This window comes from Vidua chalybeata, chromosome Z, assembly GCF_026979565.1.
Source record: "Vidua chalybeata isolate OUT-0048 chromosome Z, bVidCha1 merged haplotype, whole genome shotgun sequence".
Lineage (NCBI taxonomy): Eukaryota > Metazoa > Chordata > Aves > Passeriformes > Viduidae > Vidua > Vidua chalybeata.
Window position 1 is genome coordinate 2,960,275 of NC_071570.1, and position 19,432 is coordinate 2,979,706.

Genomic DNA, 19,432 nt, shown 5'->3' on the forward strand with positions numbered 1-19,432 from the left:
ACATTGATGTTTCCCTGTCTTTCTCCTCCACACTGACCAATCAGATGCCTGTCTTCATTTTCAGAACCAGTCACTGCTCCATCTCATCAGGAGGGAAAAATTAACTCCCACATCCCATTACACTGCTTCTACTTGTCAGAAGTGTTTCTAAACACCCTCTCATGTGGTGCAAAGTTTAGGCATCCTAACACGAGCTCCAAAGAAATGAATGCCTTCTTTAATCCAGAGAGTAGTGAGGTGGGAATAATACAGCAAGGAACTGGACAATATCTCTGCTTTCTTATTAATTCACAGTGAAAACTTGGGTAAGTCAGCTACTGAGTGTCTCTCATCAATTCAGAGGTGACCTCTTAAATGAGATTAAATCTTTTTAACTCACTATAGTGATTCAGGGTCTTACTGTGTAAGGCTTGAGTGTGACAGACATGGGCAGCCAAATGTGAATCAGTTTAGAGCTGCCAGAGAAATTACTGCTCTTTGTTGAGGGCTACCTTCTGCCAGGCTGAGATACTATAACTGATGGGTGTGAAAGAGAGGACAGGGAAGGAAATGTGCCTTAGGACATTTTAGTGTGGAAGAAGGCAGATTTAATTTAGCTTCTGCTGAAGGTGATTTTAGGCAGCCTGTTCATGCTGCAGTAAGGTTGGAGGCAGTCTTGTTGTCAGTCTCAAAGGTTGAGGAGTGACCAAAAAAATGGTAGGGACATTAGCTCCTTCAGAGGGACAGTGATTAAGGGTGGTGATTCCTGCTTCAGCTGCCCACCCAGTCTGCAAGAGCTCAAAGAGGGCTTTGAACAAGGAAGTTTTTATGTTTTTCTCTGTGGCTGCTTAGGTGGTGCCATGTGGTTTTCTCATGCCAAGGAGCACAAAGGGTGAGGAAGGGTTGGAGCATCCGTGACTGCATCAGTGCTCTGCAGACAGGTGATTGGTGATCTGCAGCACCTGTGCTCCAAGATCAAATGGCTGATGTTAACATACACTGAGAAACCTTGTTTATTCTATGCAAAATTACCTTGTTGTTAAACCTTTAAGCTATTCATCTGGAGTTGGATATCCTGAAAAAGCCTTGGGGAGCTGGGAAAACCCCTTCAATCTGGTGTGAAATACATTGGTGTTTTTTCTAGCTTAGCTTAGCAAAGCTTTGCTTGTAAATATTTTAACTGCAAACACAATCACATGGTGTCTGCTGTTCCTGGGCTGATCCAGCTGAATACTGGGCTGTCTTTAGGAATGCACGGTAAACCACAGACTGTAAAATGCTAGGTGCTGTTCACAGTGGATTAAGATGTCAGAGCATGGCCATTATTTGGTTAAATCTTGGGACAAAGCACTCAGCATTTTAATATGGAAACCGTAAAGGCATTTCTCCATATAGTTCACATCGCTTGCTCCTTAATAGAAAGTTAATGGGGATTTTCTTTTTCAGATAACAACAATTTATCATGTGTTTCCCTGGTAACTACAACATTGTGAACCTTCCTTGAAAACTCCATTGGGATTCCTGCAATGTTTGTGAGCATAATGAATGGTAAGTGTAAGGCAAACCCATTGAATCACTTTATTTTAAATTCTGGCAGAGACATAATTTCCCACAGTTCATAAACATTTACAAAAAAGGAGTTTACATGAAGAAAAACAGTTGTTTTTATCACTCAGATCAAAGAATGCATTTATCTGGATGTATGGATGCATTTTCTGCCAGCTTTTGATAAACTCAGGTGACAATCGTTAAGAGGCTTCACAGACTAGTGCGGAACCTTTGAAGTCTGCAGCTTTCCTCACCTGAAAACACAGACATCACTTCTGCTCTCTGTTCTGCGTGAGCCTGAAGTTTGCACTTCAAAGATTGTAAACGACAGGACAAATTTCTCAAGCTGCCTCCTGGCTCCAGAGTTACTGGAATAAAATGGTAAAGTGTGGCGTGTTGCAGGATACTCTCATGAGCAGGTTGGATGGGGCTTGGAGCAACCTGGTCTACCTGAAGGTGCCCCTGTCCACAGCAGTGGGTTTGGAACTAAAAACCTTTAAGGCCCCTTCTAAATCAAACTTTTCAAGCATTCTTTAATTTGGAGTGTTGTCTCCACACCTCTGTTGCAGCTTATCTGCTCCTCTGCCATGGGATTGGCATTTGTGCACTGGAGAAATGGCCTTATGTCTTTTAGAAATGCAGTGCAAAGGATTCCCCTAATGTTAATGGTCTTTTCATTAGACCTGAGATGGAAGAGATGGAGAGAAGTGAGGGCTGCAGATAAAAACTTATGTGATAGAGTCTGGCTGTCATCTCAGGTTTTGTTCCTCTGTAGTTAATAAAACATCACTTATATAAGTGAGAGAAGGGTCATTCATATCCATCAGTCTCAGTGGAGCTGCTCTGGATTCTTGTTGCTGTGCATAAAAAAAATGTTTCTGGTGCTGTTGGCAAGTGGGGACTTGTTTACTGCATGATGGAGCAAGGTTTCTCTTGCTCTTCCTTTTGCTGAGGATTTTGAAGGGGTGTACAGAGCACCCCCATTCCTTTACAGAAATTTCTAAAAAAAAAATTTTTAGAAGAAGTTTCTAAGAACTTTCAAAGAAAAAAAATTAAAATGGCTATAATACATATATTTTTAATTTACATCTTTCCAAATGTTTAATTTTGCTTTAATTTTTTTTTTTTTAGAAGCTAATATAATTTATCTACAATTTCACATGTAAATGTGCCCTGTGGCTGCAAGGTGAGTGGGGACATTGCTGGCTCATTCTGAGGCTGTCTCGAGTTGTGTCAAGTGTTGGCTAGGGCTCAGCCTTACCCACCGACACAGGTGGTGCTGTCTCCTCTTTCCAAACATGTTTCTGGTAAAAAACTTCAACTCAGACCAAAATCTGCCTTCTGTCTTCTGGAGACTGAGTGAGTTATGGATTTAGAAACAGTCTGAGGGTTAAGATTTGTGAACTTCAGCGCAGAACATCCCAGTGTATTGATTTATTTTCTTTTGTACAGGGGGCATTTTTTACCAATTTCTCTTGGCTGTGGTGGCAGCTGGGGTCAGTGGATGCCCAGTCCACATCTAGTGCTGGGAATGGGAATTAGTGCCCATTGTACGGGGATGAATGAGGCTAAAATCTATGAAATCATATATTTTAGGTGTAATGTCCGTGTTTGTGAGGAAAGGGAAGGCAAACAAAAAAGAGTGTTTTGCCAGACCTCCTTCTGTGTATCATTTGCAAGTGTGAGTGCTGTGAATTCCCCAGACAAGGCTTGGAGATGTGTTCAAATTGAGCTTGGAGATCCAGGGGAAGGTCAAGGTTTGGCTCTTCCAGAGGAGAGGAAAGGAGGGAGTTGTTTATAGAGACAGATTGGACTCTATGAAAAGGGGAAGTGGAGAAAAAGCCATAGCCAATTTCTGCAATTAACACCTAGTTCTTCAAATGGGAAAAAGGTGGAAATTTGGTATTGGTGTCTCTGAGTAAGGCACTCCCAATTTCACCCTGTGTGTGAGAATAACACTGAGTTCACTCTCACAGCTGGGTAGATGAATGAATTTGGGGATCACCTTTAGGCTGAGCAGAGTGCACTGCCTGAGGCTGGGAGTCAGTTGCAGGTGCAGAAGTGATCTGGAAGGACATGGAGGCAGGTATTAGGGATTTAAAATTTAGATTTATTCGTGGAGATTTTTTTAAATTAAGAAAAGTATCAGAGTTGTAGAATTGTTTCAGGCCAGATATGTTCATGATTTGTACAGTTTGGGCTTTTAATAAAAAGTATTGTACTTTTTGTTTAGCAATAGGAGCATGTAAGAAGATAGTGTTCAGGTGGGATTATGAATACGAAATGATTTGCTGCAGAATGATAGTTAGAGTTAAGTTTTATTCACCCTATAGAGAAAAGCTGTATGCTGCTCTCAGTAGATTTGGCCACCTTATTCTGAATTTTTTCTTGGTATGTATTCCTGCCCTTAGATCAGGGACAACCTCTGTGAAACTGGTGACTACAGAGCTACAGTTACTTTCAAATTTGCAAGTCCTGTGATGGAGAGTATTGATATCTCTCAGAATATTTAAGCTCTAGCCTCTTGATGTGCTTTGTGCCTTTTTCATTCTCTGTATTATTAGTACAAGTTATTTTTACAGGATTTGAAAGATGCATTGCAGAGCCTTACTGCTGAACTTTGGCGCAGCGGTGAAGGAAAATACAGAGTTTGCATCAGCTTGTTTTACTCACAGTAAATTTTCACCCTGAGGGATATGCCTTATCTGCAGCCAAGGTTAGGTTTAGAGCCGGGTTCTATTGTAATGCTCAAAATGCAACATTTTGTTTCGATGAAGGCTTCCAGTTATGTGGAGGAAATATCTAACTAGTATGAGTTATTTAAATGCCACACTCTTAGTCTTATGTGACCCTGAGTGCTTTCTGCATAGCCAGTTCTTGGGTAATATAGGATTTATGAGACCAAAGGAGGCTTAATGAGGCTTACAATATAAATTTGCCTGTTGTACTGAGTCCAGTGCAAAGGTTGGGATTAGTTTGTAGGTCATGAAAAGTTGATTTGGAAAGCCAGGGGTTTGGCTGAAGCTTTCCTCGTGCAAAGGGAAGAGCCAAGGGCTGCTTCCACTTGCTTTGAATCCCTTAGTCTGAACCTATCTGAGGTGAGGTTAGACTCAGGGTGCACCCCAGGCTCCTTGCTGTGGACCAAAATACCTCTCCACAAGGCTGCTCTGGGATTTCCTGTGTTTCCAGGAAGAGCTGAAATGCTGTGGTGACATAGTTGCTGAAGAAACACACTTTAAATAATTTTGTCCTTAACATTAGATATGTCACCTCTGTGCCATGGTTATGTTTTCCATGGCTACAGCACAAGTCAAATCCCATGTCTGATTCCAATGCCCCACCATGAGTAAATACTTAGTTTTGCTCTATAAGAGAGTAAAAGGTTAGAACTCTTTCCCTCTTTGGATATAAAAGAATAATTTTAGAGAGACGGATGCCTTTTATTGGTAAAAAAGCAGTTTCAGGTCACTCCACATCCAGAAGTAACAGCTGTGTTTAGCAGAGTACTTTGTCAGAAGAAAATAAAAAAAGATCAAATGCAGAAAGGGAAAATAAAAGAGTTACAGTCTGCATGCATTAAAGCCTAGTTTAGCTAAATTCAGTGATAATTTTTCAAAGGAGAAAAGTACTGCAATAAAACATTTATTGTGTTTTTGTGCTTGTTGTCATTCCTTTGAGAAAAATGAAACAATTTTAAGACTCATTCTATACTAATTTTTCTTAGTTTTTCAGTTCAAGCATTAAACAACAACAAAAAAAAGTTATTCACACAGTTCTCATTATAGATTTTACTAGAGGAAAAAGTCATAGCTTTCTGGATGGTCTGACCCATTCAAGAAGTCATCATTTGCTTTAAATGGACATTGGCAAGGTCCTTAATAAGGATATGAATGATTAAGGAAAACCAGATATTTGGAATTGAAATGAAGAAAAAAAGAAATCTGAGTATAAAAACCCCTAAAATACATGTGCTAGGAATAACTCATCTACATGACTTGTACTCAGACCCATTTGGTGGAGAATTGTTGAAGCCTGAGGCAGAAAACAGGATGTTTGGGCAGCAGAAGCCAACTTGGAGGCTGTAAAGCGATTTGTTTCTATTTCCTTGTATCAATTTGAACAGTCAAATCAGCTTTACAGCTCTGAAATAAACACAGTTGGGAGTTTATGTGAGTTCAGGATGGTGTAACTGCATGGTTTGGGCATGGTAGGGAAAGGAGAAGAGACATTTGCATCCAATTTGCCAACATGTTCCTCAACTGACATATCAACAAGCCGGCTGAGGTAATGGGACAGATAAGTTTTTTAAGCTGTAAAAGTGTAAGAAGCTGAGAATCTGGAAAAGGGAATTAATTTTGAAGTTCAGCAGTCATTCATAGCAGATACACAGGATGGTGTGAGGGGACCTTGGGCGCTGCTGCTCCTGCCTTGTTCCTTGACTTGGTGCAAGGGAATTTTGACTCACTGGAGAACGGACACTCATGAAGCAGAGGAAAAGCGACCTGTGGGCTGCATTCAGCCCACCAAAATATCATCCAGCCTGGCAGCTGCCTCTCCCTGACTCCTGTCCCAGGCACAATGAGCTGCTCCACCTCTGCTGGCAGCTGGCCTCTGGCTGCTTCTGTCCTGGGTTGTGAGTTGATCAGAAAATACTTCTAGTCTTCCAGGCAAACATGGAAGAATGTTGTGCTCATTGATTGAGCTGAAAATGAGGGCAGCTGAAGGAAACATCATTGTTTTATCAGACCTGCATTAAGTTCATGCTTTTCTGCAGTAATATGAGTGTCTGAATTCTCTATCCCCAATGCGGTTGGTTGGATCTATTCCAAAGCTCCAACATTTGTGACTCAAAGACATGAAGTCCCTGTTCAAGCCCTGCTGAAGTCAGGGGACACATGGATTGCTCTGTTGTCCTCTCTGGATCAGGCTCTGGAACAGGCCACCTACTGAGCTGAAGCTTTAGGCTTTTCACCAGTTTTAAAAGTGATTAATATGAATGTTGATAATGACTGGTTTATAGGTCTTGCCTTTGGCTATCCTCAAAGCTGCTTAGAGAATTGCAATCTTTATATGACCATGGATATCTCAGCCATGTCACTGACCTCAAGGGCAGCACAACCTTCAGGGATTTATTAGTACAGAGAAACTCTTTCTGCTTCTGAAAGTCTCTTAAAATATTTTATGCACCATATACTTGCTTATCTCTACACTTTCTGAGCATGGTTCTTCCATTGCCTAAGGCCTCAGTCAGCTCTAGAAATAACCCTGTCCTTGCTTTGGAAAAGTGCATGAACTGCCTTGTTTCATGTTTTACAGGTGGGGAGCCTAAGAGTAGGATCATTTAAGTCTGACATGTTTGCTTGTGATTATGGAAATATCTGTAATCAAACATTTTAACAGTCAGTGCTATTTTCTAATCTGTGTGTGTGCAGTCTGATGTCTTTTGAAGGCAGCAGGAGGCAGGAAGGCCTCACAACAGGGAAAATTAAGCCAATTATCTCTGAGTAGATGTAAGGACTAAATGCCCCAATTTTAACCTACCACTTCAATACCTCTACGATTCAGCCTTTCCCTCTGCAGTGAAAAGGGAATCACGCTGCTGGGAGCTTGGGGCAGGACCTCAGGGAGGGAGATGAGGGTTTAAAGAGCTTTTCAGCCCTTTGCTTCTGTTCTGACAACCCCTTCCAGCACCACGGGAGGTGTTGTGACGTCACATGGATGGCATGGTGATGATAAGTGGACCTTAGCTCTGATCACAGTATCACAGAATGGTTTGGAATGAAAGGGACCTCGAAGACCATCTCATTCCACCTCCTGCCATGGGCAGGAACACCTTCTACTAACCCAGGTTACTCCAAGCCCTGTCCAACCTGGCACTGAACACTTCCAGGGATGGGTTGGGCTGGTGGTGTGGGCTGCCATGGCTAAACCCTCTGCTGTGGGTGATCCTACTAGGGGTGGGCTGATGAGTGTCAGTCCTTTCCTCCTGGCCTCTCAGACTGGGATCCAAGATCCTCTCCATCATTACTGACACATGTTTTGGCCTTAAGCCCCATCCCTCCTGTGTATAGAATTTATTTCTCTATCATGGCTGAAGTACCTGGTGAAGTTTATAGAGGTCAGCACAGATAAGTATCCTACAACAGCCTTGACATAGAAGTTTATGTGGATTTAAATATCCAAGGAGTCTCATGTGAAAAACTGATTTTCATGGTATTGCCATTGGTTAAATAGATTTCAGGTCTTTATTATGCTATTGAAATACTTGAATCACCACTTGAACTAAATGAAAGCTTACTATGTGTGTATATAATTGTTTTTCTCGCTACCTATTACTTGATTGGGGTTGAGTAAGGTTAGCAAAAGCATTAAATTAATTTTCTTGTAAAGTTATGCATTATGAAGTAAGAGATATAAAAGTTACATTCTACATGGCAAATGTCTTGAGGGTTTGGTTTATAGACTTGTTTATATTTTTATTTTAATGATTATTGCTTTCTTTGTGTCATTTCCATTTTTGAATCTCCATACTCATTACATTTTTATTATCTCTTTTATAAAATAAATGGCAGCAAACCAGACAATTTTGTTCTTGGAATAAATAGATCCAAATCTATCTCTCAATAAATTAAATGTTGTGGCTGCAAGAGGGACTTTTCCAAAGTCACTAAGCTGAAGGCAAAGCCAATTAATAGCTGGCCTTTCATTTTTATGGACCAGGGCATGCAGCACATCCATCTGACTTGGCGGATTTGAAATTATCTGAGAGACAGCTGAACTATACTGAAAGATACATGAGCAAAATTAGTGCTCATGGAAGGCAACAGATCAACAGCCATAGAAATCAAATCCTTGTGGGCTATGTGCAAACCCTACTGAAGTAATTTTGAACACTCTCTCTTGATTTCAGGGGGTTCTGCGTGAGGGTCTCTGCTTCGTAGCGTCCTGGGGGCTAAGCAAACTTTAGCCACTAATTATTACTGTGGATCCTAACTGGTACATATTCCCAAACACTTTGTGAGACCTGTAGGTGTAGCTTGTTCTTTTTGGGAATCTTTCCAAGCACCAAACAGAAGTGTGTCTGTTTCAGAATCACAGAATCGCAGGATGGTTTGGGTTGGAAGAGACCTTAAAGATCATCTCATTCCACCCCCTGCCATGGTCAGGGACACCTTCCACTATCCCAGGTTGCTCCAAGCCTCATCCAGCCTGGCCCTGAACACGTTCTAGGAGCTGGAGATAGAAAATAGGAGTTTAATTTGTATATCTGCAGTATAAGTGCAATTACTCTTCATAATCTTGTGGGTGAGGGGTCTAGAAAAAATGTCTCATGAGGAGCAGCTGAGGGAGCTGGAGGTGTTTAGTCTGGAGAAAAGGAGGTTCAGGGGGACCTTCTCCCTGTCTACACCTCCTTGACAGGAGGGTGGAGTGAGGTAAGGGCCAGCCTCAACTGCCATGTGTGAAGGGAAAGGATGAGAGGAAATGGCTTTAAGTCTTGCCAGAGGAAGTTTAGATTCATATTAGAAAAAAAAAAATCACTGCGAGAGTGGTCAGACATTGGAATAAGTTACCCAAGGAGGTGATGGAGTCACCATCTCTGGAACTGTTCAAGGGGCATCTGGATTTTAGGGGTTATTGTGGTGGTGTTGGTTGATGGAGGTACTATCTGGTCTTGAATGTCTCTTCCAACCTCTGTGATGATTCTGTGATAAAATTAACTGGTACTTTTTAGTACTATGTGGCCTTTGTTCTCTGTAAAAAAAAAAATTGTGTGTGTATAGATTTTGTTTTTAATAGCCTTTATTTTCTTAGTATAATTTTGCTGTTCTGAAACATATGTCTATGCAATTTTTATCCTTTGGATCTAAAGCTAAAATCTACTCTGTATATACACAACAAGTCCTGGGCTACCAAGTCCTCCTCCTGGTTGCCACCCATAAATCCAATTTATAAACCCACAGACAAATCCTTTCTGCATCTAAGAACCAGCTGTGTTTCTCCCTGGGTAGTTCCATGTAAAGTCTGTTCTAGAGCTTTGAAGAATTTGATGTTAATCAGTTCCTTCCTATTTTCTCTTGTTCTCCCAGTCTTCTTCCAGGCTCACTGGGAAGGTGGAGCCGTGGTGGTGAGAATAATTGCCTTGTTAGGAATAAGTGAACTAAATGAAATCAGCCCAGTGGTGTGAACAATAACATTTGGTAGCAGTCAGGCTCTGGTGTGCTGAGCTCCTGCCTGCTCAGCTGACCAGGTTGGCCTTGTGTTGTGCTCCTGTTTTTTGCATGTTTGTCTGTATCAAACTTTTCCTTTGTTCCATGTTTCTATCCCAAACTATCTTGGAGCAGAGCCATCTTTTTGGACTGGGAACACGTGGCCTAGTGGGATATATTATTAAGGCTTCCAAGAGGAACAGTAAGTTCCTCTTGGAAGCCTTAATAGAATAAGAATAAGAATAGAATACAATAAGAATAGTAAGAATAATGTGAATAATACTGAAGAATATAAGCTTTTTAGAACAGCTAACATGAGTTCTACATCTAAAAATAGAACACCAGCAAGAGAGCTCAAATTAAAGTAGGGTTTTTTGTTGTTGTTATTATTGTTGTTCTTTATTTACTGGGATTTGCAAGTGGATGGGGAATTGTATTTTGAAAAACTAGCATTTTACCTTATACGTTTTCTAAATGGGAATTTTAGGAAATAGCTGTTGAACTGTGCCATGCCCTTACTCCATGGCAAACATCCCTCCAATGTACAGTAATTATATGGTTGCCAATAATGACATGGTTGTTTTGAACTCTCTTGTTGGAGTTTTGCCTTGGGCAGCAGGGAAGGATTTGGGATCTGATGCCTTGTATGGTGGACAAAACATTTAATTGCATTTAAGCAATAAGCAAAATGTTTCTCTTTACACAGTCTTATTGCTGTTGGAGAGGGGGGAAGAGGAATTGTGATCCAAAAGCCTCTTAAATGGGATTTGAAGTGATGAATAGCTGTGGATATAGAAATGAGAATTTATGGAGCCACTGGCTATTGCTGCCAATCCTAATTATAATGTTCTATCAGGTACTGTTATTTGCATGGGGGTAAAATTTTCTGTGTTGGTCAGGGAGCTGGGTGGACTGTAGTACACTGCATGAATGCAGAACCAAGATATAGCCTTTCCAGAGGTAAGTAGCATCCTGGTTCCTCAAAGAGACTGATCTAAATTCAAACCATGCAGGAACGAGGAGAGGCTTTAGTTACACAAGTGTGTGTAATCCGTTCTTTTTTGGGTGGCTTTCTGTTTAGTTTTGAGTCATGGAGTCACAGAATGGTTTGGATTGGGGAGGGACCTTAGAGACCATGTAGTTCCACCCCTGTCTTGGACAGGGACATCTTCCACTAGGCCAGGTTACTCAGAACCCCATCCAGCCTGACCTTGAACATCTCCAGGAGCGGGGAGTCTACAACCTTTTTTTCCTGTCCCTGCATGCCTTGTCCCCAGTCCCTGTGCAGCTCTCCTGGAGCCCCTTGAGGCCCTGGCAGGGGCTCTGAGCTCTCCCTGGAGCCTTCTCTTGTGCAGCTGAACAGCCCCAGCTCTGCCAGGCTGGCTCCAGAGCAGAGGGGCTCCAGCCCTTGGAGAATCTTTGTCACCCTCCTCCGAACTTGCTCCAACAGGCCCGTGACCTTTTGTATGCTTTGTTGTATAAGTGAAGAACAAGAGGGTTGAAGACCTTTGCGAGTTCTATGGATTGTGTTCCTCACCTCCATGACATCTCTGGAAACAACCTATAAATCCATGCCCATGAGGCTCTGGTCTGAGCTGGCTCACATGGCTGGGGAATTTGGGAGCTCTGGCACTGCAAGGCAGGATGCGACATCTTGATCAGAGACGGTAATGAGGGCACCAGGCATCCTGTTGTCACCTCTAGTTCATGTTCCCTCCTGTGTCAGGAGGCTTTGGAATAACAGGGACTCCAAGGCATGGACACTGGTCACAGCCACCAAAGGTAGCCCCGCAAGAGACATGTCAAAAGGGCTGTGCACCCTGTGGTGATGGCTGTAACCAGCAAGGGCTGGGGTTGGAGTGTGGAGGCTAGGACAATGACAAGAGCATGCCAGATTTTATTTTCACTCAGCTTGCTCACTGGAAATTAGTAAATCAGTAAAATATTCCCAGGCCATTTCTGTCTGTTTCTTTTAAACAATGTTCCTTGCCAGTAAATACATGCTTCCCGTGGCTGCCACTTTATATATTGAATTAGTAAAGCTTATTAAGTCCCCCATTATTTTGTTGCATGATGGAGAATACAGGTGTTTTTCCACATAAAATGTTCACATGACACAGCAGGAGTAGCACTTTAAGCCTTAATGGCATGCACTTGGTTATCTAATTTTTGCACATTAATCCTCTCAAGATGTCTGTTAACACAAACCTTGCTAATTGATGTTGCTTTAGTGTCTGCAAATGTATGATTCAGTTTTTTAAAGGAAATTGGAAGACCACAGAGCACTGTATTATGAATCATAATATCAGTGACATTTAAAGACATGTAAAATAGCTTAGCTGGTACGTGATATAGAATTATACCACAATCTAACCTCATCAGCAAAAAAGTCATTATATCTGATACACCCATTTTTGTTTATGTTTTTAGACAATTACTGCTGTGGCAAGACTTGGGCAAATGTCTTTATTTCAATGTGTTTCTGTAAGGAAAAAAGAAGGGATTCTCACCCAAAACAAATATCTAAAAATACATGGAGGTCCAAATAAGGTACTCTAGACTTCCCTTTTTAGTAAACAGGCACCTACAGAAGGTAAATCATCTAATCAAAGCCTAAGAGAATTCACATGTAACCCTTATGCAAACAACAATATTGAAACAAGCTCAAGTTCAAAACTATTTGTACCAAAAAAGTGAATACTTAAGGGACTTTAGGCATTCCTTTTACCTTCTTATTTGGAATGGGAAATAGCAGACATCCTGTTGTCTCTGTTTTGGCATATCTGAGGCCAGCAATTGTGTCAAACTTGCACTGTGGTCCTGAAATTTAAGCCTTTATTTCCATTCCAAAGGGATCTGGAATTTTAAAGTTACACGGACAAATTTCTGGATATTTGACTTGCAAAGCAATTTTTAGTCGAGTTGATTTACTGCTTGCAATAAAGCTGTTCATCAGAAAATGTGAACCTAATTAGCAAGTATCCAACCTACATCTTTCTATCATCTGCTGACAACAAATGCACACAACAAAAATGGGAAACCTTGTACCAAAATTATGAAGAGATATTCAAATATAATCACCATTTCAACACAAAATCTTAAAAACCATCTGTGGATTTGGTGGAGCAGGACTTGGTAGAAACCATGGACAGAAAAGGATGCACATTATCACTGTTTTTGCTTAAAAATTTTGGCATTAAGACTCCCACAGACAATCTTAACCACAGACATACAACTTAAATCCTCCTAAACCTCATGGCTTATTTATTGCATAGTAATGTTTTTAACAGAAGGACTGATTAGGTGTTGGAGCAAACTACCAGGGAAGCCAGTGGATCCCTCTTCTCTTGAAGTCTTCATCTCAAAACTGGAAGTCAACAGTGCTGCGCTCAATACAGCAGCTACAGGATGAAGTTTACAGTCAGTATTACGTGGGCTGACTGCTCAAATGCCCTGTCTGGCCTGAGCATTTATGAATCTCAGTGTTTCTAAAGTACCTACAGATCCTTGAATAAAAGACGCAGTTGGAAGTACAAGGTATTTTATGGGAGAGCTCCGTCTGCCTCACGCGGAGGTAAGGAAAACCTCACGTGGCTGCATGGTGAGCTCAGGTACAGCCACATCTCATTAAACTTATTACAACTTTCAGCCACGTGGGTGCCCAGACATAAATAAGCAGGCCAGCTTTACTAAAATACATATTTTTCTCACTCTGACAGTCATGCAAGGGGCTGCAACTGCCCGTGTCTCGAGGACAATTTCAACAGCAAGATCTTTCTCCTCCAGGGACTGCTCTCACTTTTTCATTTAGAAGAGGAGAAAGGAAACCCAATCCTAAACATATGATGATTTTATTATGTGAAACCCAATAGGAAATGAAGTAAGAATATTAGGCTGCTTTCAGTTTCCTAGCAAGGGATTTTGTTTTAAGTTGGAAGAGGGGCAGCTGTGTTGGATGCCCGCTTCCCTTTGCCTAAACATCAGTACCTCTTTAATTGTTGGGGGTCATTGTGTGAGTCATGTGGTGCAAAGACAGATCAGGCTTGTTGGGAGCTTCTGAGCTTTGGTCCAGGCTCTGCTGGTTCTGAGAGGAAGATTCAGCTGAAGAAGTGGAGGATGAAGGACGGCAGCAGCTCCTGGCTGTGTCTTGGTGTGCACACAGCGATGCCTGAGAGTGTACGTGTGTGTGTGTGTGTGTGTGTGTGTGTGTGTGTGTGTGTGTCTGTGAACGCCATAAGCAAGCCAGCCAAATTCCATCTTCATGGACAGTTCAATGGAAAGTTAGCTCGAAAATGCAGTATATCATATTTCATGAATTTAATAGGGTTTTCATGATTTTACAAAGTGCTTCAACCAGACACTCATGGCTGGAGGCTGCACAGCAGGAGACCTAAAACACTGCATCTGTGTTTTTCAACTCTTGCCAGAATCCATTGAATTTGATCCGGAATGACTATGCATCTTTGGAATGTACATTCACTTTTCTCTTGCCTTATCCAAATAAAAGAGGGACATGGCGGGGTTGAGGGGGAGGGAGAAAAGAGTCCTGTGAGAATTCCATATGGAAACACTAAACTAGCATTATAAAGGATTTCCTATAAACAAAATTACGGTCACAAATTTTGGACTTGGACCACATTTGAAACAAAGGGCCCTTTGTCTCCCTCTTTTAATATATTTTTTTATCTATGTTAACACACACGTTTTTATTTTTTTATGACAATAGATAAACAGATGTACATGTATACACTCATGCAAAAATGAATGTATACATTAGTTTGAGGTCCAGTTGCAATCTCTCTTAATTTTTTTTTTGATTTCAGAACTCCTAACAAGAGCAAACTTTAATCGTTCTGTGCACTAAATCCCTTGAAAATAAATATCCAGGGCAACTTCAAAAGCCCTTAATTGGAAGCACATGTGTGGCGTTACAAATTTCTGGCTGAGGCGGCTGAGTTGTAATTTAACATTATGATCTGCCATAAATATTATCCATAATGAGCAGACTTCATGTTACACTTCTGTACGTCAGATAACTGCAATATTTTTTTGTCTGCTTTTGTTCAATCACTGAACCTTAAGTGAAGTTTAAAATTAGAAGGAAAGGAAGAAAGAAAGAATGAATTTTCCCACCAGGAAGCTGAATATTTCTGTCCTCCTAGCTGCAAAGAGAGCTATTGATTTTATTCTGTTTTCTTTGTTACAGTTTAAAAATGTGGTTAACAGATAATAACTTGAAGATGATGGGGGAAGGATAAAGTTTTGAAGTTGGTGAGATGATTGTTGTTGTTTTGCATAACTTTCTGATAGAAGCTTCCTGGAATATCTTCTGTGTTCCCCACTACCAAAGCAAACCCCAAACCCCCATAAGCTTGTTTCTACATGAAAATCTAAACCATTTCTGCCCCTCTGTTGTACCTGAACCAAGTCTATCACTCTTCAGAAACTTGATGGTTGAGGATAAAATTTTTTGTGTTAATTTTATGGATTGGTTTTGGATTGGTTTTGCAGCCTTGGCACAGACTGAGCATGATTATATGTATGTGTATGTGTGTGTGTGTGTGTGAGGAGGAGTTATTGAGCTAGACAGTGAATTTACAGTGGAAATGTGCAGCTGTGGGGATTATGCACTGGTTGCTTAAATGTGTGTGAAGAAATGCAGAAATAGCATGGGCCTGCAGAACAAGTCCACAGCCCCATGACTTGTATAGAGAGGCAGTTTGGTTTGGACTTTGACCAAACACATGGGCTGTGGGGTTTTTGCCTTGAAGAGTGCCCGAGGACTCTGTACCTGTTTAAAAGGACAAGCCTTATCTGGTGATTCTGACTTCAGGTATCCGAGGGTTGCCTTGGCAGGCTGTTCCTGTGGCCACAGCCATATCTTACTGTTCAACCTGGAGAAGAGAAGGCTCCAGGGTGACCTTTCTGCAGCATTCAAGTGCTTAAAGGAACCACAGAAGTGCTGGGAATGCTCTTTGGACCAGGGCCTGGACAAGGGGGAATGGCTTCACCCTGAAAAAAGGCTGGGTTAGATGGGATATTGGGAAGGATTTCTTGGCTGTGAAGATGGTGAGGCTCTGGCACAGAGTGCCCAGAGAAGCTGTGACTGCCCCATCCCTGGAAGTGTTCAAGGCCAGGCTGGACAGGTTTGGAGCAACCTGGGATAGTGGAAGGTGTCCCTGCCTATGGCAGGGGATAGAACTGGATCAGCTTTAAGGTGCCTTTGAACCCAAACCATTCTATGATGATTCTCTTATTCTTATAGCCTGAGTGCAGGGAGTGCTGCTCTCTCCTGGGACATCTCTCCTAGACAGAAGACATTGCATGTCCTCAGCCTATGCTTCCTCCAGCAGAATCAGCATATCCTTCCTCTTTTCTTACACACACTCTCCTTTTTGTTGGAACTGCTTTTCTACTTGATCTTAAAAAAAAAAAAAAAAAAACCAAAACCAAAACCAAAACAAACAAACAAAAAAACAAACCTGCAAGAGTGAGTAAAAATCTCTGTCCAAGTGCCCACAGTGGGGACATGTCTCTATAGACTGCAGCATCTTGACATAAAGTGTGGCTCCTACAGCTACATGCTAAAGGAGTAATTCAGAGCAGGGAAGTGGTGAGCAGAGATACAGCAGTTCCAAGCTGCAGGCACCACGGGCCCAGATATAAGGGAAATAGATGGCTGGAAGCAGCACTCTCTGTGGGCATGGTAACAAGTGGTCAGATGGCTGTGTGATGTTGGTACCTGTCTCTTTGGTTTTGGCCAGACTCTGGCTGCTGACACTGCTGCTGGGGAGAGACTGGGGTGTCTGGGATTATAACTCCTCCCAGGAGATGTCAAGATGTCTTAGGAACAGTACCAATTTTTTTGTGGCAGCAGGAGGAGCTGCAAATCCAGTTCTTCAGGGTATCCACCCTGGACTCTCTCTCTCTCATCTTTGTCTTTCATTCCCAAAATGCCTGTATGCAATTTTTGCCTCTGCTGTTGCAGAGCCTTGAGCTGGATCACATCCTATCAGTTCTCATAGCTCATATCAGATACAGCAAGCTGCAAGCCAAGTTCGTTCCCTGTGCTACCTCTCCTTAGCCCAGCTGAGTTCACAGGGATGGATTTGTACACCTCTTTTCCTCTTTAGGTAGTGCAGAGCAGAAGTGAGGCTGTAAACCTTCCAGGTGACAGGTTATCTCCAGAAAGGTTTGCCAAATTGCTTTATAAACTTCAGATATGTAGGGGAGAAGATAAAAGCTGTAATGTTGCCCTTCAGAACGCCATGATGGATGTGTTGCTCAGTTTCTGACTGTGTTGGATGTATCTGACCAAATCTTTCATTACAATAGAGGAAACAAAGCTCCTCTAATCTCCCTCTCCCCTTCTACTTCCATCTTGAGTTTCTGGAACCACAAGTGCCAGGACGTAGAGAGTCTGTTGTCAAGGTCTTCCTACCAGAGATGATGGAAATGCCCATTTCTCTGTGACTTCCAGCATCAGTATGTAGTCTGGGACAGTTTAGATAATGCTTGGAGACCTGCAGAGCCATGAGTGTGTTTCTGAAAACAATCAGCGCTCAGAGTCATCCCCAGTAAAGCTTTTAGAGGCATTTCCAGTAGTTTGGACTACTTACCAAACCCAATTTAAACCGAATACATCACTGGAGAAAAGTTTCCCAGTCCTTCTTTCGAAATGATATTTAACACTTCACATTTTGCTTCCAACCCGGGATCAAGAAATTATTTAGAAGTATGAATCATTTCAGTGTTTCAGAGCAACCCCCTGAAGTCACTCAGTGCCACCACCACCACTTCTGCCTGACCATGGAGCCAGAGGTGACTTCCCCAGCATGGACTGGAGCAATGTAACTCTGCTGGAAGAGGAAATCTCTCCATTGTCACCTTACTTACCATCAATTATTTGGGTGTGTGCCATTCCAGGTAAGATGGGGATGATCTGACACACTCCTTCAAACACAAGCATGGGAAAGCTGTGAAAGATGCTAAGACATACCTGAAGTGAAAAAGTACTTGGTAATCAAAGTCAAACACTAGCAGTAAATTTGAGCCAAATAAGAGCTCAGTTTTCATGTGGCTACACATTCTTTCATCTTCATTGCTTCACCTCCCTGTAGTTTTACACTGATTGCCTCCTACAGGCTTTGGGACACCCTTCAAACCAAGCGGTCTGGTAGTGATGCTGACGATAATTCTTCCTTTTGGCTGGCTGGCATCCTGCTCTTCTTAACTAAAGCACAGCTCTCTGTCACCGCCCAAACAATTAATATCCAGCTAAACGTGTCAGAGTCCAGCTTGTCCTGAACACACAGAGGTCAGCCGCGCCCCTCACACTGCTAAACCAGCGTGGTGAGAGGGGCGTGGGTCACCTTAGTGCGTGTGCGGGGCAGATGGAAGGGAGCTGCTGCCCCGGCCGCTCGTTTTTCAGGACGTCGATAGATGGAGCTGAAGGAACAAAGCAGAGCGTGCGAGGGAAGGCATACATGGGTGTGTTTGCTTTTTTTTTTTTTTAGTGTGCCAGGAAGGGATTGCACTTGTGAAATGAAAGAAGTGTAGCTGTGCGGTGAAGGGAGGGCGTGAGGGACGCAAGGCTGCTGCAGAGGATGGTGGAGGAGAGATGGAAAAGGAATGGAGGGCATAGAAACCTACATCTGGGACAAAATACCTTTTCTCTTGTCTACAGGCCTCTCCAGAGTATATTCTGCATCTGGTTCAACTTCTACGCATACAGCATCAAAATAGACTTTATTTTTCCTGGTAAATCTTGCACAGAATGAATTCTAGTGTATGATTTTGCATATCTAGCTTAGGTAAGACAATCGAGACCATCACTCAAGTGCTTTGTGTGTCACAGATGCCCAGCTTGAGATGATCTAGAACTCAGTTAAGGCAGGTCAGATGCACTTAAACTGTCCCTTTGCCTAAATAAATCACCTTGTGAAAAAATCCTCAGTAGTCAGTGTAAATAAGGATTCTCATGTCATGGTTTGCTTAGTCTGCTAATCAAAACATGTAGCTCTGAGCACTTACCATTTAGTGCAGCTTATGAAAATCAAGCATCATTATTGCTGTCTGATACATTATCACCAGCAGCCATATAATGGGAAAAATGTTTCTGGGTTGAAATGAGTGCAATTTATGATTCTAAATTGTTATGTATGAAGAAAGAAGAGTGCAGCTGGATATTCATTAGACACATTCAATTTAATGTATTGAAAACAGTAAAGAATATGTTTTAATTAATAAGCCAAGTGCACATGGCAATGGAATCTGTAAAGAGAACCCAAAGAGCTCTGCAGCTCTTACCGGGAAGTGAAATGGCAAAGCTGCTCCTTTCTCTGGAGTGAGGTGACCTCTGTTCACCTGCAGACCACACTTCACCTGCTTTGGTTGTCTCTGCTTTATTGCCACACTTGGAGGATTTTGCCTCTCAGGTCCATCAGTGGTACAAAAGGTTTTTATGCACCTCACTGTTTGGACTTCCAATTTGCAAATCTGTTTCAGGAGGAAGGTAGCTAGCATATTCCAAAAATGTGGGCCTTTGGTTAAATTGCTTTCAGAAAGGGCACTTAAGAAGGGTTAGAAAGACACTAAAAACATTGCAAGTATTGCCTCTCTGCTGCAGTGTTGGAAGGAATGAATAGGAAAAAACAGGACATCAACAACTGTGAGGTTCATGTCCCTAAATGACCTTC

The 19,432-nt window shown here is 42.0% G+C and overlaps 1 long non-coding RNA gene across 1 annotated transcript in view; it reads left to right on the forward strand.

Moving 5' to 3' along the window:
- LOC128781951 (uncharacterized) overlaps positions 1-18,606 on the forward strand; it is a 28,811-nt gene extending 10,205 nt beyond the window's left edge. The window contains exons 2-4 of the long non-coding RNA XR_008428582.1: positions 1,426-1,527; positions 17,486-17,660; positions 18,421-18,606. This is a non-coding gene — a long non-coding RNA (uncharacterized LOC128781951). The remainder of the gene's footprint in view (positions 1-1,425; positions 1,528-17,485; positions 17,661-18,420) is intronic.
- Positions 18,607-19,432: the final 826 nt, after the last annotated feature.